The 16104-nt window shown below is 38.5% G+C and overlaps 1 protein-coding gene across 1 annotated transcript in view; it reads left to right on the top strand.

Annotated features, from left to right (window-relative positions):
* LOC133657088 (calcium-activated potassium channel subunit alpha-1a-like) overlaps positions 1-16104 on the top strand; it is a 626717-nt gene that overhangs the window by 161184 nt on the left and 449429 nt on the right.

The following is a 16104-nucleotide window of genomic DNA, read 5'->3' as shown; positions in this document are numbered from 1 at the left end:
AGTCCTGTCTCCTCCCGCGCGGTTGATTTGCACGGCATGGTTGTTTCCAGAAATAGGTCAGGCCCCGCCATCTTTCTTAATGGGATCTTGGGCGGCAACCAGGGACCATCTGTCCACATGGCCCGCTCCCTCAAGCCTACGGTCATCCCTCTGCCATCCCGTCCACCCACACATTGACCTCTATCATCTCATATACTGCACATCTGTGCTTCTCTCCGTCTCCCTGCATGTGTGCATTCTAACTGTCAGGTTCTAACACTGATGACCTCTATTAAACAAGACAAGAGGCAAAGAATTCAACAGAGACAGAAGTCAATTCGGACTCAGTATTGAGGAGAGTCGTCTGTACACTGTACCCTTGCACAGTATATCAGCACGTTCTGACGAAAAAAGGTTTACGTCTCCTCCTTTATTTGGATAATCAATGTTTACACAACAACATATGTTTCTACACCAGGGGTCACCAACCTTTTAGAAACCAAGAGCTACTTCTTGGGTAGTGATTAATGCGAAGGGCTACCAGTTTGACACACACTTAAATAAATTGCCAGAAATAGCCAATTTGCTCAATTTACCTTTAACTCTATGTTATTATTAATAATTAATGATATTTACACTTAATTAATCGGTTTAAAAGGGGAGAAAACACGGAAAAAATTACAATTAATTTTGAAACATAGTTTATCTTCAATTTCGACTCTTTAAAATTCAAAATTCAACCGGAAAAAAAGAAGAGAAAAACTAGCTAATTCGAATCTTTTTGAAAAAATTAAAAAAAGAATTTATGGAACATTATTAGTAATTTTTCCTGATTAAGATTAATTTTAGAATTTTGATGACATGTTTTAAATAGTTTAAAATCCAATCTACACTTTGTTAGAATATATAACAAATTGGACCAAGCTATATTTCTAACAAAGACAAATCATTATTTCTTCTAGATTTTCCAGAACAAAAATTTTAAAATAAATTCAAAAGACTTTGAAATAAGATTTAAATTTGATTCTACAGATTTTCTAGATTTGCCAGAATAATTTTTTTGAATTTTAATCATAATAAGTTTGAAGAAATATTTCACAAATATTCTTCGTCGAAAAAACAGAAGCTAAAATGAAGAATTAAATTCAAATGTATTGATTATTCTTTACAATAAAAACAATAAATTTACTTGAACATTGATTTAAATTGTCAGGAAAGAATAGGAAGGAATTTAAAAGGTATATGTGTTTAAAAATCCTAAAATCATTTTTAAGGTTGTATTTTTTCTCTAAAATTGTCTTTCTGAAAGTTATAAGAAGCAAAGTAAAAAAATTAATGAATTTATTTAAACAAGTGAAGACCAAGTCTTTAAAATATTTTCTTGGATTTTCAAATTCTATTTGAGTTTTGTCTCTCTTAGAATTAAAAATGTCGGGCAAAGCGAGACCAGCTTGCTAGTAAATAAATAAAATTAAAACATATTTTTAGAACAGGCCAGCGGGCTACTCATCTGGTCCTTACGGGCTACCTGGTGCCCGCGGGCACCGCGTTGGTGACCCTTGTTATGGACCGTAGATGTTGAAATCCCTAAATTTCTTACAATTGCACTTTGAGAAACGTTGTTCTTAAACTGTTTGACTATTTGCTCACGCAGTTGTGGACAAAGGGGTGTACCTCGCCCCATCCTTTCTTGTGAAAGACTGAGCATTTTTTGGGAAGCTGTTTTTATACCCAATCATGGCACCCACCTGTTCCCAATTAGCCTGCACACCTGTGGGATGTTCCAAATAAGTGTTTGATGAGCATTCCTCAACTTTATCAGTATTTATTGCCACCTTTCCCAACTTCTTTGTCACGTGTTGCTGGCATCAAATTCTAAAGTTAATGATTATTTGCAAAAAAAACCATCAAATATGTTGTCTTTGTAGCATATTCAACTGAATATGGGTTGAAAATGATTTGCAAATCATTGTATTCCATTTATATTTACATCTAACACAATTTCCCAACTCATATGGAAACGGGGTTTGTAAATTCTACTAATATCTGGTCTAAATTAAGTTTGAAATGAATTATCATATTTATGTCATGTGACCACAGAACTTTCCCACAGATGGTCTTATTTTAGATGAAAGAAAAATGTAGCTGTTTGGCCACAATACTCAGCAATATGTTTGGAGGAGAAAAGGTGAGGCCTTTAATCCCATGAACACCATGCCGACCGTCAAGCATGGTGGTGGTAGTATTATGCCCTGGGACTGATTTGCTGCCAATGGAACTGGTGCTTTACAGAGAGTAAATGGGGCAATAAAGAAGAAAGATTACCACCAAAATTCTTCAGGACAACCTAAAATCATAGCCCTCTTTGTTTAGGGTTCGTGTTTGTCGGCTCACAGAGCTTTTTTGGCCAGTTTCTTATCTGTTTTGAGGACACAGCCGTGCTCCTTTCTGAGCAAGAGGGGCTATATTTGCTCTATATAGGCTGACTCTTTTTGTTCAGACTTAGACCTTGCTTGCTGATGCTATGGTTGCATTGTAAGGGCTGGTCTCCTGAAGCTTCAGTAAAACTTGGTATTGTGCCATTCTGTCTCTGGGGTCCTTTTTACTCAGCGTACAGTCGTGGTCAAAAGTTTATTTAGGAATATCATCTAAAATCACATGGACAAAGATAAGACCTTCTGGAGGAAGGTTCTGTGGTCAGATGAAACAAAAAATGAGCTGTTTGGCCACAATACCCAGCAATATGTTTGGAGGAGAAAAGGTGAGGCCTTTAATCCCAGGAACACAATTCCCACCGTCAAGCATGGTGGTGGTAGTATTATGCTCTGGGACTGATTTGCTGCCAATGGAACTGGTGCTGTACAGAAAGTAAATGGGACAATGAAAAAAGAGGATTACCTCCAAATTCTTCAGGACAACCTAAATTCATCAGCCCGGTGGTTGGGTCTTGGGCACAGTTGGGTGTTCCAACAGGACAATGACCCCAAACACACGTCAAAAGTGGTAAAGGAATGGCTAAATCTGGCTACAATGAAGGTTTTAGAATGGCCTTCTCAAAGTCCTGACTTAAACGTGTGGACAATGCTGAAGAAACAAGTCCATGTCAGAAAACCAACAAATTTAGCTTAACTTCATTTTGTTAAGAAGAGTGGTCAAAAATTCAATCAGAAGCTTGTGGATGGCTTTCAGAGTCAGAAATCAGAAATACTTTATTAATACTTTATTATTAATCCCCGAGGGGAAATAAAAATTTTCAGAGCATCTTTAATTCAGCGGGTGTGGCAAGGAGGCGCTGTTGCCTTCCAATTCAACACAATGAGTCTTCTAGCCAACAAATCAGTGAATGCTACAAGATTATTTTTGAATTTGTTCAGGGTAGTTGACCGAGGTGTTACCCCAAATGGTCTACTTAGAGCAAAGGTGTCAAACTCCAGGCCCGGGGGCCAGATCTGGCCCGCAACATCATTTTATCTGGCCCGCAAACACCTGGAAACTATATGTGTCAATAAAGTATTTCATATTTTCTTACTAAATTGATTTTTTTCATTTTTACAGAAAAAATATATGTACCGCTTGCATACCTTTTAAACTTTAATAGTATCCAATATTGCAATAAACATTACAGTATACTATCATACTTTCCAAACATGTTTTTGTCTAAATAAAAATACTTAACTTTACAGCAAACTGTAAAGCAAACTACCCATCACATTAATCACATCATATTACTCTACATAGAAAAAAAAAACTACTGCCGTTTTTTGCCTTAAAATTCTGTTGACTGAGCTGCCAGTTTTTGACTGTAAAATCTCCGGTTGTTGTTTTTAACGGTGTCAATGGAAAGACGGTATATTGGTTTTTACGGTAGAAAAACTGGTAGCTAAGTTGCCAGAATAAAAAAATAACTTTTTACTGTTTTTCCATTCAAAATATAATGTTGTAAAAACCAATGTCAATTTAACACAAACATTTTGGCAACTAAGCTGCCAGCTTTTTCCGTAAAACCCCCCCAAATAACCGTGGTGCTGTTTTTCCATTTACCGTAAAATGGTGTAAAAATGTAAAAAAAAACCCACTATATTTTACAGTAAAATTTTGTAAATATAAAGTTTTTACTGTAAAATCAGCAGTCTACTTAAAACAATTTAAATAATTAATAATGAATTAAAGTGGCAAATTCCTACATTGTTCACTGTTACAAGCGGCCCTGTGATGGCAGCCATAACTGCCATGTGGCCCTCTATGAAAACCAGTTTGACATTCCTGACTTAGAGGATTGGGTTTAATCCTTTCGCCAGTGACCACAAACACATTTTCGTCCAATAGCTGTTCAGGGATGAGCAGAGCCACAAAACATATGTAATAAATTAGCTGGAGCCTGTTTACACAGATCTTGTAACTAGGGATGATGTTTGATAAGAAATTATCTAGTTTGAGCCCATTATCGAATCCTCTTATCGAACCGATTCCTTATCGATTCTCTTATCGAATCCAGATAGGTTGTTGTATATGGAAAAAAACACAATATTTTGGTTTAAAAAATTTCAAAAGCTCACTTTTATTTTATAAGAAAAAAATACAATAAAATAAATAAATAGATATTGACCCCCCTAAAAAAATAAAAAATATTGACTGTTGTTACCCAAAGTATATTAAGTGGGATTTTTCAGAAAAACAAATATATACAGTAACACAAAAACAACCTGTCTCTGTGATCACTATAGGTGTATAAATAATAATATAGTGTTAAATAAAATCAGTCCCTTGGGAACAAACAGAACATAATACAGCTCTCCCAAAAGTGCACTTCTGCTGCTATTGGAACATACTAACTACACACACAGGCAGACAGCTAACAAACAATCCAAGACGTCTAATAAAGTTCCAAAGCAGATGAATCCATTTAGGCTCTTTATTGTTGTCGATCTTGCTTTGTCTTTTCCTATCTTTACTTTTGTCTTGCACTGGACTGTTATTTTATTTTTTTTAAAAACTGAAATACACACAATGACAAATGTATAAGCTATGTGATTCAATTAACATACTGAAATGTAATACACACTATGTAAATATTAGCTTCATATAAATATACAGTACTATCATCAAACAAATACTTCTGAGTGTTGAAACTATTTCGATGGTGGAAATACACGACTGGCAGCCATTTTAAGTCCTCAAGACATCCAAAAATCGTTTTTCAATAAACATCTTACTATCAAATTGAACCACTTTCCACCTTAATATTGAGTTACATAAACAAGTTAAACAGTTTACATACAAACTTATCTTTTCCAAGGCTTGTAAGAGCTAACACAACTTGTCTACTTCTCAATTGTCTCATGAACTGGACTAACATCGTCAACCCGGAAGTGCCCAAACTATTGACGCGTAGTATTTTCATATTGCCACAAGGTGTCAGTAAGAGTCTACAATCAAATGGGCATAACATTGCCCATTTGGGATTTGTTCCCAGGGGTTCGAATAAAGAACCAACTCTTTTTCTTTACTACAGTGGCCTCGATAATGGGAACCGGTTCTCAAAAAGGGATTCGAGCCCATGGAATCGGTTCTTTTCTTATCGAACAACCGGGAGAATCAGTTTCGAACATCATCCCTACTTCTAACAAAGATATGCCTTCATAATTCGAAACCCTGGTAAAAAAAATAAGTGTGATGTATCAGCTTGCATCGAATAAGGCTGGGTCCGGCACAATTGGAAGACTTATAAACTCGAGTTAAGACCTCTGTCCAACGACCCTCAGACAGACTCGTACCCATAATGACGTAATTGAAGTCAGAGACTCAGGGCGTAAAAGAAAAATGTGGTTATAAATACGTGTAATTGATTGGTTCAAAGTCCGAAGTGGTGCCAAAAACAGATCTAAAACTGTGTCAGTGGGTAAACCTGGAAACCTAGGGAAAATGTTGTGAACTAAACTACGGATCGTTGTCTGTTTTTAAAAGTGATTGTCAATGTTCGGCAAGTTGTCAGCCTTCTGAGCTCGTTCCAGAGCCGTAACGGAGTGAGGACAACAACTTGTGTGTATGGGAATTTCTCCAATGGCAGTTTTAACTCTCCACATTGCTCCTCTCCTGTCGCGTTGGAAGCGATTGCCGCTCTCCAAAAAAGTATTTTGTGCAGTAAATCAGATGCTGACACATCTCATCGTGTTACGAGACGCCCTGTTGTGGCACAGGTGGATCAATGATGGCTCTTGATAAATGGCGTCCTGGGACGCGGTGTAAAAGAGGCCAGTTTGACATGAATTAGGGCTGGGCGATACGGCCAAAAAATGACCACGATTAATTTCGGCTCAAAAAAGGTTGAAAAACACTGCCGTAGCAAACTGAACCGAACTGTATCACCATTTATATTGTGGCAATTGTCTGTTGTTGTTATTTAGTCATGCGTTATTTCATCGCGCTCGTAGCGAGCGCCGGTTTATGTCCGTCCTCAAAGGGGAACAGAGGCGGTGAGTGTGCAGGTCTTGGCAGAAGTTGCAAGGTGTGCAAAGACAGGGTTTAGTGTGGACGTGTTGTATTGTGTTTGCAATGTGTCGTCCAACATCCCGTTGTGAAGAAAATGAGTGCGAATGTGTTGCTGCTCGCTCCCAGGGATTGCCCTCCTTCCTGCTTCGACAACAGCTGCCATTCACTAATGTTCTGCACTATTTCAACGTGTGTTTACCACTACACTGCAAACACTGAAATCTAAGTAAGATGAAATATGTCAAATAAGGCTGATATTTGCTTATTTTCTGTCTGATAAGATAATTCTTCTCACTAAGCAGATTTTATGTTAGTGTTTTACTTGTTTTAAAGGCCTACTGAAATGATTTTTATTTATTTAAACGGGAATAGCAGATCCATTCTATGTGTCATACTTGATCATTTCGCGATATTGCCATATTTTTGCTGAAAGGATTTAGTAGAGAAAATCGACGATAAAGTTTGCAACTTTTGCTCGCTGATAAAAAAAAAAAGCCTTGCCAGTAGCGGAAGTAGCGTGACGTCACAGGAGCTAGTATTCCTCACAATTCCCCCGTTGTTTACAATGGAGCGAGAGAGAGTCGGACCGAGAAAGTGATGATTACCCCATTAATTTGAGCGAGGATGAAAGATTCGTAGATGAGGAACGTTACAGTGAAGGACTTGAGAGGCAGTGATGGACGTATCTTTTTTCGCTCTGACCGTAACTTAGGTACAAGCTGGCTCATTGGATTCCACACTCTCCTTTTTCTATTGTAGATCACAGATTTGTATTTTAAACCACCTGGGATGCTATATCCTCTTGAAAATGAGAGTCGAGGACGCGAAATGGACATTCAGTGCCTTTTATCTCCACGACAATACATCGGCGAAATGCTTTAGCTACGAGCTAACGTGATAGCATCTTGCTTTAACTGCATATAGAAACAAAATAAATAAACCCCTGACTGGAAGGATAGATAGAAAATCAACAATACTATTAAACCGTGGACATGTAAATACACGGTTAATGCTTTCCAGGCTGGCGAAGGTTAACAATGCTGTGCTAACGACACCGTTGAAGCTAACTTAGCAACTTAGCAACCGGACCGCACAGAGCTATGCTAAAAACATTAGCTCTCCACCTACGCCAGCCAGCCCTCATCTGCTCATCAACACCCGTGCTCACCTGCGTTCCAGCGATCGGCAGAAGGACGAAGGACTTCACCCGATGCGTTTGGCGGCCCGGAGACGTAGGAAGTCAAGGTGAGGTCGGCAGCTAGCGCGGCTAGCGCTCCAACAAAGTCCTCCTGGTTGTGTTGCTGTAGTCCGCTGCTAATACACCGATCCCACCGACAACTGTCTTCTTTGCAGCCTTCATTGTTCATTAAACAAATTGCAAAAGATGTCCAGAATACTGTGGAATTATGAAATGAAAACAGAGCTTTTTGTATAGGATTCTACGGGGTACCATAACTTCCGTTACTCTGACTTCGTCACGCGCATACGTCATCATACCGCGACGTTTCAGCCGGATATTTCCCGGGAAGTTTTAAATGTCACTTTATAAGTTAACCCGGCCGTATTGGCATGTGTTGCAATGTTAAGATTTCATCATTGATATATAAACTATCAGACTGCGTGGTCGGTAGTAGTGGCTTTCAGTAGGCCTTTAAGGGTTTTGGTCCTAAATGATCTCAGTAAGATATTACAGCTTGTTGCTGAGATGTTATGACCTATATTGAGTAAAACATGCTTGAAACTAGAATATCAAGTGTCGCAAAGCTGTGTCATCAACACTCACAAGTATAAAACTACTTTTTTTAAAGTAATCATTTCTTACTTTTAGCATGAAAAAAAAAAATCATGATGCCGAGCGCATATCATTATGTCAAGATAATGGCACTAGCATTTGCTTAATTTAAGAATATTTTTCAACATATTGAGCAAAAAGGTCTCTTTTTTTTCTACCAAGAAAAGTGCACTTGTTATTAGTGAGAATATACTTATTTTAAGGTATGTATGGGTTCATAGAGGTTAGCTAATTTTACTTGTTTTGGAAAGTCTTGACAAGCCGAATGTTCTTGTTCTATTGGCAGATAATTTTGCTTAGTTCAAATAAAATACCCCAAATTTTAGTATTTTTTTTTCTTGATTTTGAACACTGTATTTTTGCAATGTACAGTCTTATACTTGTATAGCGCTTTTCTACCTTCAAGGTACTCAAAGCGCTTTGACACTATTTCCACACTCACACACTGTTGGCAGGAGTGCCATGTATGGCCCTAACCACAATCAGGAGCAAGGCCTCAATGAGGTGTGGCTCTCCCAACCAAGCCACGCCGTCCCCTTTAGTGACAATGCACTGCAAAAAGTCAGTGTTCAAAAACAAGAAAAAAAATTACAAAAATGAGGGGTATTTTATTTGAACTAAGCAATATTATCTGCCAATAGAACAAGAAAATTTGGCTTGTCAAGACTTTCCAAAACAAGTCAAATTAGCTAACCTCAATGAACCCCAAAAATACCTTAAAATAAGTATATTTTCACTAATAACAAGTGTACTACTATAGGAGTACGTATTTTCTATTGTTTCATTGAAAATAAAACAGCAAAGTCCTTTTGGCTGTCATCTGTTTTAATTATGAGACACAATTGTGGCAAAATCATGATTTATTTTTTTTTCATGCTTGAAATAAGAAATGAATACTTTAAAAAAGCAGTTTTATACTTGTGAGTGTTGATGACGCAGCTTTGCAACACTTGATATTCTAGTTTCAAGCATGTTTTACTCAATATACACTACCGTTCAAAAGTTTGGGGTCACCAAAACAATTTTGTGGAATAGCCTTCATTTCTAAGAACAAGAATAAACTGTCGAGTTTCAGATGAAAGTTCTCTTTTTCCGGCCATTTTGAGCGTTTAATTGACCCCACAAATGTGATGCTCCAGAAACTCAATCTGCTCAAAGGAAGGTCAGTTTTGTAGCTTCTGTAACGAGCTAAACTGTTTTCAGATGTGTGAACATGATTGCACAAGAGTTTTCTAATCATCAATTAGCCTTCTGAGCCAATGAGCAAACACATTGTACCATTAGAACACTGGAGTGATAGTTGCTGGAAATGGGCCTCTATACACCTATGTAGATATTGCACCAAAAACCAGACATTTGCAGCTAGAATAGTCATTTACCACATTAGCAATGTATAGAGTGTATTTCTTTCAAGTTAAGACTAGTTTAAAGTTATCTTCATTGAAAAGTACAGTGCTTTTCCTTCAAAAATAAGGACATTTCAATGTGACCCCAAACTTTTGAACGGTAGTGTAGGTCATAACATCTCAGCAACAAGCTGTAATATCTTACTGAGATCATTCAGGACCAAAACCCTTAAAACAAGTAAAACACTCTAACATAAAATCTGCTTAGTGAGAAGAATGATCTTATCAGACAGAAAATAAGCAAATATCACCCTTATTTTACATATTTAATCGTATTTATTATTTCAGTTTTTCCAGTGTGTCCGTTGACATTTCGTGTCGGTTGACATTTTTTTGTGACATGACTAGGCAAGGTTGTTTTTGCAATGGGCCATACAAGTAAATGCTGCGCATAGTTTCCATTTAAGACATGATTAAAGGGCATTGATCTGGAAAAAGTCATGTTGTCCACTAGATCGCGACAGAATAAGAGGAATTCGGTTGCCAGACGTTTAAAATGAACGCAATCTCCCTGCGGGTAGGAATCCGTATTAATTTCATGACATCTCACGTGCCAACTTGACGACGTCGACGGGCCGTAGTTTGGACATACTTGCCAACCCTCACGAATTTCAGTGCCCGGGGAATCTTTCAGTCTTGTTTTTTGTTGTTGTTTTTTTTTACAGCCAGTTCATTGTGCATTCTGATACCTCTCGCCTATCTACGCCGCACCGTGTGTGTGTTTGTGAAGCGGATGTCTCCTTGTTTGCATGCCGCGGTGTGTAAACGCACCACTGTGTGTGTGCGTGTGTCTGTTTAGCCGAGCTGATTACACCCGTCGAGTGTGTGGAATTAATTTATTGCTGTCAGCAAACTCCTCAGCACGGGTACAGCTGTCAAAACAGCCCCGGCTCCGACGTCGTGACAACGGCTTCATCCCTCCCGCATCAAAATAACTGGCGGCGTCCCCGCGTCCCTACGGTTCCGCAGGCCCGCTGTTTGTTTGCATATTCTGCATGATGGCAAACTCGGGTTTGTCCATCCCTAGGGTAGCGATGTGCGTTCATTAGAACTAAACCACCCACTCGCGCACATCTGCATTTGAAGGAGCGCTCGAAGGTCTATGACTGCACAGGAGATATCGACGTCGTTAAGACATTTTATTTTGTACGATAAGTGGCTGCAACTATAGTGCACAGTATCACATAATAACAAGTACTGTATTTTCTGGACCATAGGGCGCACCGCTGATGAATGGCTTATTTCAGGGGTCACCAACCTTTTTGAAACCAAGAGCTACTTCTTGGGTACTGATTAATGCGAAGGGGTACCAGTTTGATACACACTTAAATAAATTGCCAGAAATAGCCAATTTGCTCAATTTACCTTTAACTCTATGTTATTATTAATAATTAATGATATTCACACTTAATTGAACGGTTTAAAAGAGGAGAAAACACGAAAAAAAATGACAATTCAATTTTGAAACGTAGTTTATCTTCAATTTCGACTCTTTAAAATTCAAAATTCAACCGAAAAAAAGAAGAGAAAAACTAGCTAATTTTAATCTTTTTGAAAAAAATTTAAAAAGAATTTATGGAACATCATTAGTAATTTTTCCTGATTAAGATTAATTTTAGAATTTTGATGACATGTTTTAAATAGGTTAAAATGCAATCTACACTTTGTTAGAATATATAACAAATTGGACCAAGCTATATTTCTAACAAAGACAAATCGTTATTTCTTCTAGATTTTCCAGAACAAAAATTTTAAAAGAAATTCAAAAGACTTTGAAATAAGATTCAAATTTGATTCTACAGATTTTCTAGATTTGCCAGAATAATTTTTTTGAATTTTAATCATAAGTTTGAAGAAATATTTCACAAATATTCTTCGTTGAAATAACAGAAGCTAAAATGAAGAATTAAATTAAAATTGATCTATTATTCTTTACAATAAAAAAAATAAATTTACTTGAACATTGATTTAAATTGTCAGGAAAGAAGAGGAAGGAATTTAAAAGGTAAAAAGGTATATGTGTTGAAAAATCCTAAAATCATTTTTAAGGTTCTATTTTTTCTCTAAAATTGTCTTTCTGAAAGTTATAAAAAGCAAAGTAAAAAAATTTATGAATTTATTTAAACAAGTGAAGACCAAGTCTTTAAAATATTTTCTTGGATTTTCAAATTCTATTTGAGTTTTGTCTCTCTCAGAATTAAAAATGTCGGGCAAGGCGAGACCAGCTTGCTAGTAAATAAATACAATTTATAAAATAGAGGCAGCTCACTGGTAAGTGCTGCTATTTGAGCTATTTTTAGAACAGGCCAGCGGGCTACTCATCTGGTCCTTACGGGCTACCTGGTGCCCGCGGGCACCGCGTTGTTGACCCCTGGCTTATTTTCTATCTTTTTCCATATATAAGGCGCACCGGATTATAAGGCGCATTAAAAGAGTCATATTATTATGATTTTTTTCGATATGTAAAAGACTTCCTTGTGGTCTACATAACATGTGATGGTGGTTCTTTGGTCAAAATGGTGCAAAAATGATGTTTTACAGATCATCTTCCGGATGCGCCGTTTTGTGGGCGGTCTTATTTACGTGGCTCACCTTCGACAGCGTCTTCTCCCCGTCATCTTTGTTGTAGCGGTGTAGCGTGCAAGGACGGGAGTGGAAGAAGTGTCAAAAGATGGCGCTAACTGTTTTAATGACGTTCAGACTTTACTTCAATCAATAACGGAGCAGCATCTCCTCATCCAGAAACAACAACGCCGGAAATGTGCCCCGTGATAAACCGTCCGACCGGAACTCTCTAATAACTAAAGTTCCTCGGGTGAATAATGTAAACTCACTATACCGGTATGTTTTAGCGCTTTCATGGCGAGTTTACTGACAGATATAAGTAAGAACTTTACACTACTTTATATTACAAATGGCAACAGCGGAGGGTGAAGGTCCCATAACAAGAAGATAGAGAAAAAGAAGAAGCTTATCGACTACGGCGTCGGCACGGACTACAAAGGCGTACTCACGAAAATGTTCTAAATCCAATCCAATCCACTTTATTTATATAAAACATTTAAACAACAAACATTTTTCCAAAGTGCTGCACAACAATATTAAAAACAATATTCAAATATTATCCTTAGCTCCACCAATGACTGAATAAAAACAAAAAATAAATACATATAAAACCAATATAAAAACAATATAAAAATAAATATGATTAAAAACGATTTTAAAGGGTAAAACCAATTAAAACAGTAAATACAAATCAAAATTAATTTAAAAGAAACACAGAGCACAACAGAGGACAGAGGACCACACAACTGTTAAAAGCCAAAGAATAAAAGTGGGTCTTAAGACGAGACTTAAAACACTCCACTGTCCAAAACTTATGCAGATCCCAAATATAGATCATCAGGTACCAGAAGATAATAAAAGTTTATTTTGCATAATATTGCGAAACAAAACGCCAGATAATATGTTATGATCCGTGGCCCGGATCACGTTTTGTTATTTTCTGTTAGTTTTGGACTCCCTCAGTTCCTGTTTTGAGCACCCTTGAGTTTGTTTTAGTTACCATGGTTGCTTATTATTTTCGCCTGTCTCTGATTGGTGTTCGGGACGCTCACCTGTTTCCCGAGCACTGATCAGAGGCATTATTTAAGCCTGCCTTTGCCGGTCAGTCGGCCTGGCTTCTTTGTTTGCTACATGCTACCCGTTACGTGAGTATTGCTTGTCTCTAGTCTATGCTAAGTGGTAGCCTTAGCTTCGAGTGCGATCGGCACGTTGTTCCGTCGGCTTGTTTTCAGTTTTTTGTACCTCTTTGATTTTGGAGAATAAATCGTGGGTTCCCTCCAGGCACTCCGGCTTCCTCCCACTTCCAACGACATGCACCTGGGGATAGGTTGATTGGCAACACTAAATTGGCCCTAATGTGTGAATGTGAGTGTGAATGTTGTCTGTCTATCTGTGTTGGCCCTGCGGTGAGGTGGCGACTTGTCCAGGGTGTACACCGCCTTCCGCCAGCGCCCCCCGTGACCCCGAAAGGAATAAGCGGTAGAAAATGGATGGATAGATGGAAATCATGTTCCTACCTGCACGTCCTGTCCGGAGTGGTCCGTCTGCATCCCGGGGGAACAAACCCCGCAGTGAGCTGCGACCCCCCACATGTAACATAATATGTCTTACCTTATACACACACACCATAATAATACTCGTATGTTGAAGCACAGTACAATCCATCAAGCGGTGTGGCTTCACAGCTTACCAAAGTCGCACTAAAACATCAATCAATCAATCAATCAGCTTTATTGTCCATTCTTACATGTACAAGACACATAAGAACTGAAATTACATTTTCGGCACAATCCCGCTAAGAGCAGACATACGTTACAGGGAGACAAGACGGGACCGCCAACGGATCAGCCTCACTTAGGCGCTCCTCAAAAAGGTGGGAAAAAGGTGACATTGGGGGGAGGGTGGAAGTAAAAAAAATATCAGTCTGAGGCTGGACCCTCAGGAATGGTCCAGACTGAGTCCGAGGAAAAAAACCTCACATAGCATGGCACACATAAACAAGGTACATTTAATCACAACAAACTCGCAACAAAGTCATCCAACAGGACCTTGGAGGCCAGCAGCTGCTGATTAAGCGCTGCTCAGCCCCCACAACCCCGGAGGACTAAAGCAGTGGTGAAGGCGTTGATTGGGGAAGGGTATATGCGTGCATGTATGCCCAATTAACTTGGGTGAGATGTTGGATTGTCTTTATGGGCCGAGGCCGGCCCCAAGAGTTCAAGAGTTCAAGAGTCCGACCCAGGTGCTTTTGAAGAAAAGGGAAAGGTCAAAAGCGTCCATCTTTGAGGAGTCCTCGGGGGAGTGTTTTCAAACAGCCTGTTCCTCAAGGCCATTCGAGGGAGTCAAATCGTAGATTAAGATGTTGTTGTTTTTTTCTTCGAGCAGTCAAAACAATGACATTCCTGCTCTATATGCTGGCTCTGACAATTCCAATTTATTCTTTCTGTAACATCATCAAGATCGAATCTACCTTGCGATTCAAATCAGCAATCGCTCCAGTCTGTGATCCCACAGCACGACCCATTCCTTCCATTGCGTTGAACAGCCTGTTGGCCCCTTGAGTGGCTGCCATCGTCTTCCGAATTTGACGATACACCAGAGCAATGCCCAGCCCAATCAGCAAATGCCCTGCGATCACAGCTCCAAATAGGTAGATGTCTTCCACGTCCTCGATGGAAAGGACTGAGAGGCACATGATTCTCCAAGTATTCCAGGAATCTCTCACGTACCCCGCAGCAATGGTTCCATCAGGGCAGCCAGGCTCCCCCGAGCCTCTTTTCCTTGTCGAAAAGACTGTGTCAATTGCGTCGAGAGTCCAGTTGATCAAATTCATTTTGATGTTTAGATTTGAGGACAGCTCAAGAAAAGAGGCTTCAAAATAGTTCAAACAAGACAAAAACAAAGAGAGCAAGCAGGGAGGGAAGGAGGGAGCGGAGAGAGATGCGACCGCCCTCACCAGTGGCAAGACAGAAAAAAAAAAAAAAAAAAAAAAAAAAAAAAAAAAGTTGTTGATGGATTTTTGAGCGCCGTGTGTAATGTTCAATATTTTCACTGGAACGTATCAAAATGTTGGTGTTGTTTACTTGAGTCATATTGCAGTCTACATGTATCTCTTATGCGTGACTGCCATCTACTGGTCACACTTATCATTTCACCGTGTGCCAAATAAAATAGCTTCGAAGTTGGTAAGCACAACCAAAATTATTAGGCGCACCGGGTTATAAGGCCACTGTCAAGTTTTGAGAAAATGAAAGGATTTTAAGCGTGCCTTATACTCCAAAAAATACGGTACATTTTTAAAAATAAATCTAGAACATTGATATAGAATATTACCAAGATTTTTAAACTAAGTAAAAACATAAAAAGAGACATACAAAGTACAGTACAGCAGAAACATTACTAGAGTAATTATTATTAGTATTACTACTACTACTACTACTACTACTACTAATGATAATAATAGTAATAATAACAATCTCCTTAAACGTTGTTTTCAAATTTTATTTTAGTATGTTGAAGTATATTTTTTTCATTATCATTATCTACTTTAAAGGCCTACTGAAAGCCACTACTACCGACCACGCAGTCTGATAGTTTATATATCAATGATGCAATCTTAACATTGCAACACATGCCAATATGGCCGGGTTAACTTATGAAGTGCACTTTAAAATTTCCCGGGAAACTTCCGGTTGAAAACGTCTATGTATGATGACGTATGCGCGTGACGTCAATAGTTGAAGCGGAAGTATTGGTACACCATTGTATCCCAATACAAACAGCTCTGTTTTCATCGCAAAATTCCACAGTATTCTGGACATCTGTGTTGGTGAATCTTTTGCAATTTGTTTAATGAACAATGAAGACTGCAAA

This window comes from Entelurus aequoreus, linkage group LG09, assembly GCF_033978785.1.
Source record: "Entelurus aequoreus isolate RoL-2023_Sb linkage group LG09, RoL_Eaeq_v1.1, whole genome shotgun sequence".
NCBI classification, from domain to species: domain Eukaryota; kingdom Metazoa; phylum Chordata; class Actinopteri; order Syngnathiformes; family Syngnathidae; genus Entelurus; species Entelurus aequoreus.
The sequence above is the reverse complement of the archived record's forward strand: the minus strand, read 5'-3'. Positions and strand labels throughout refer to the sequence as shown.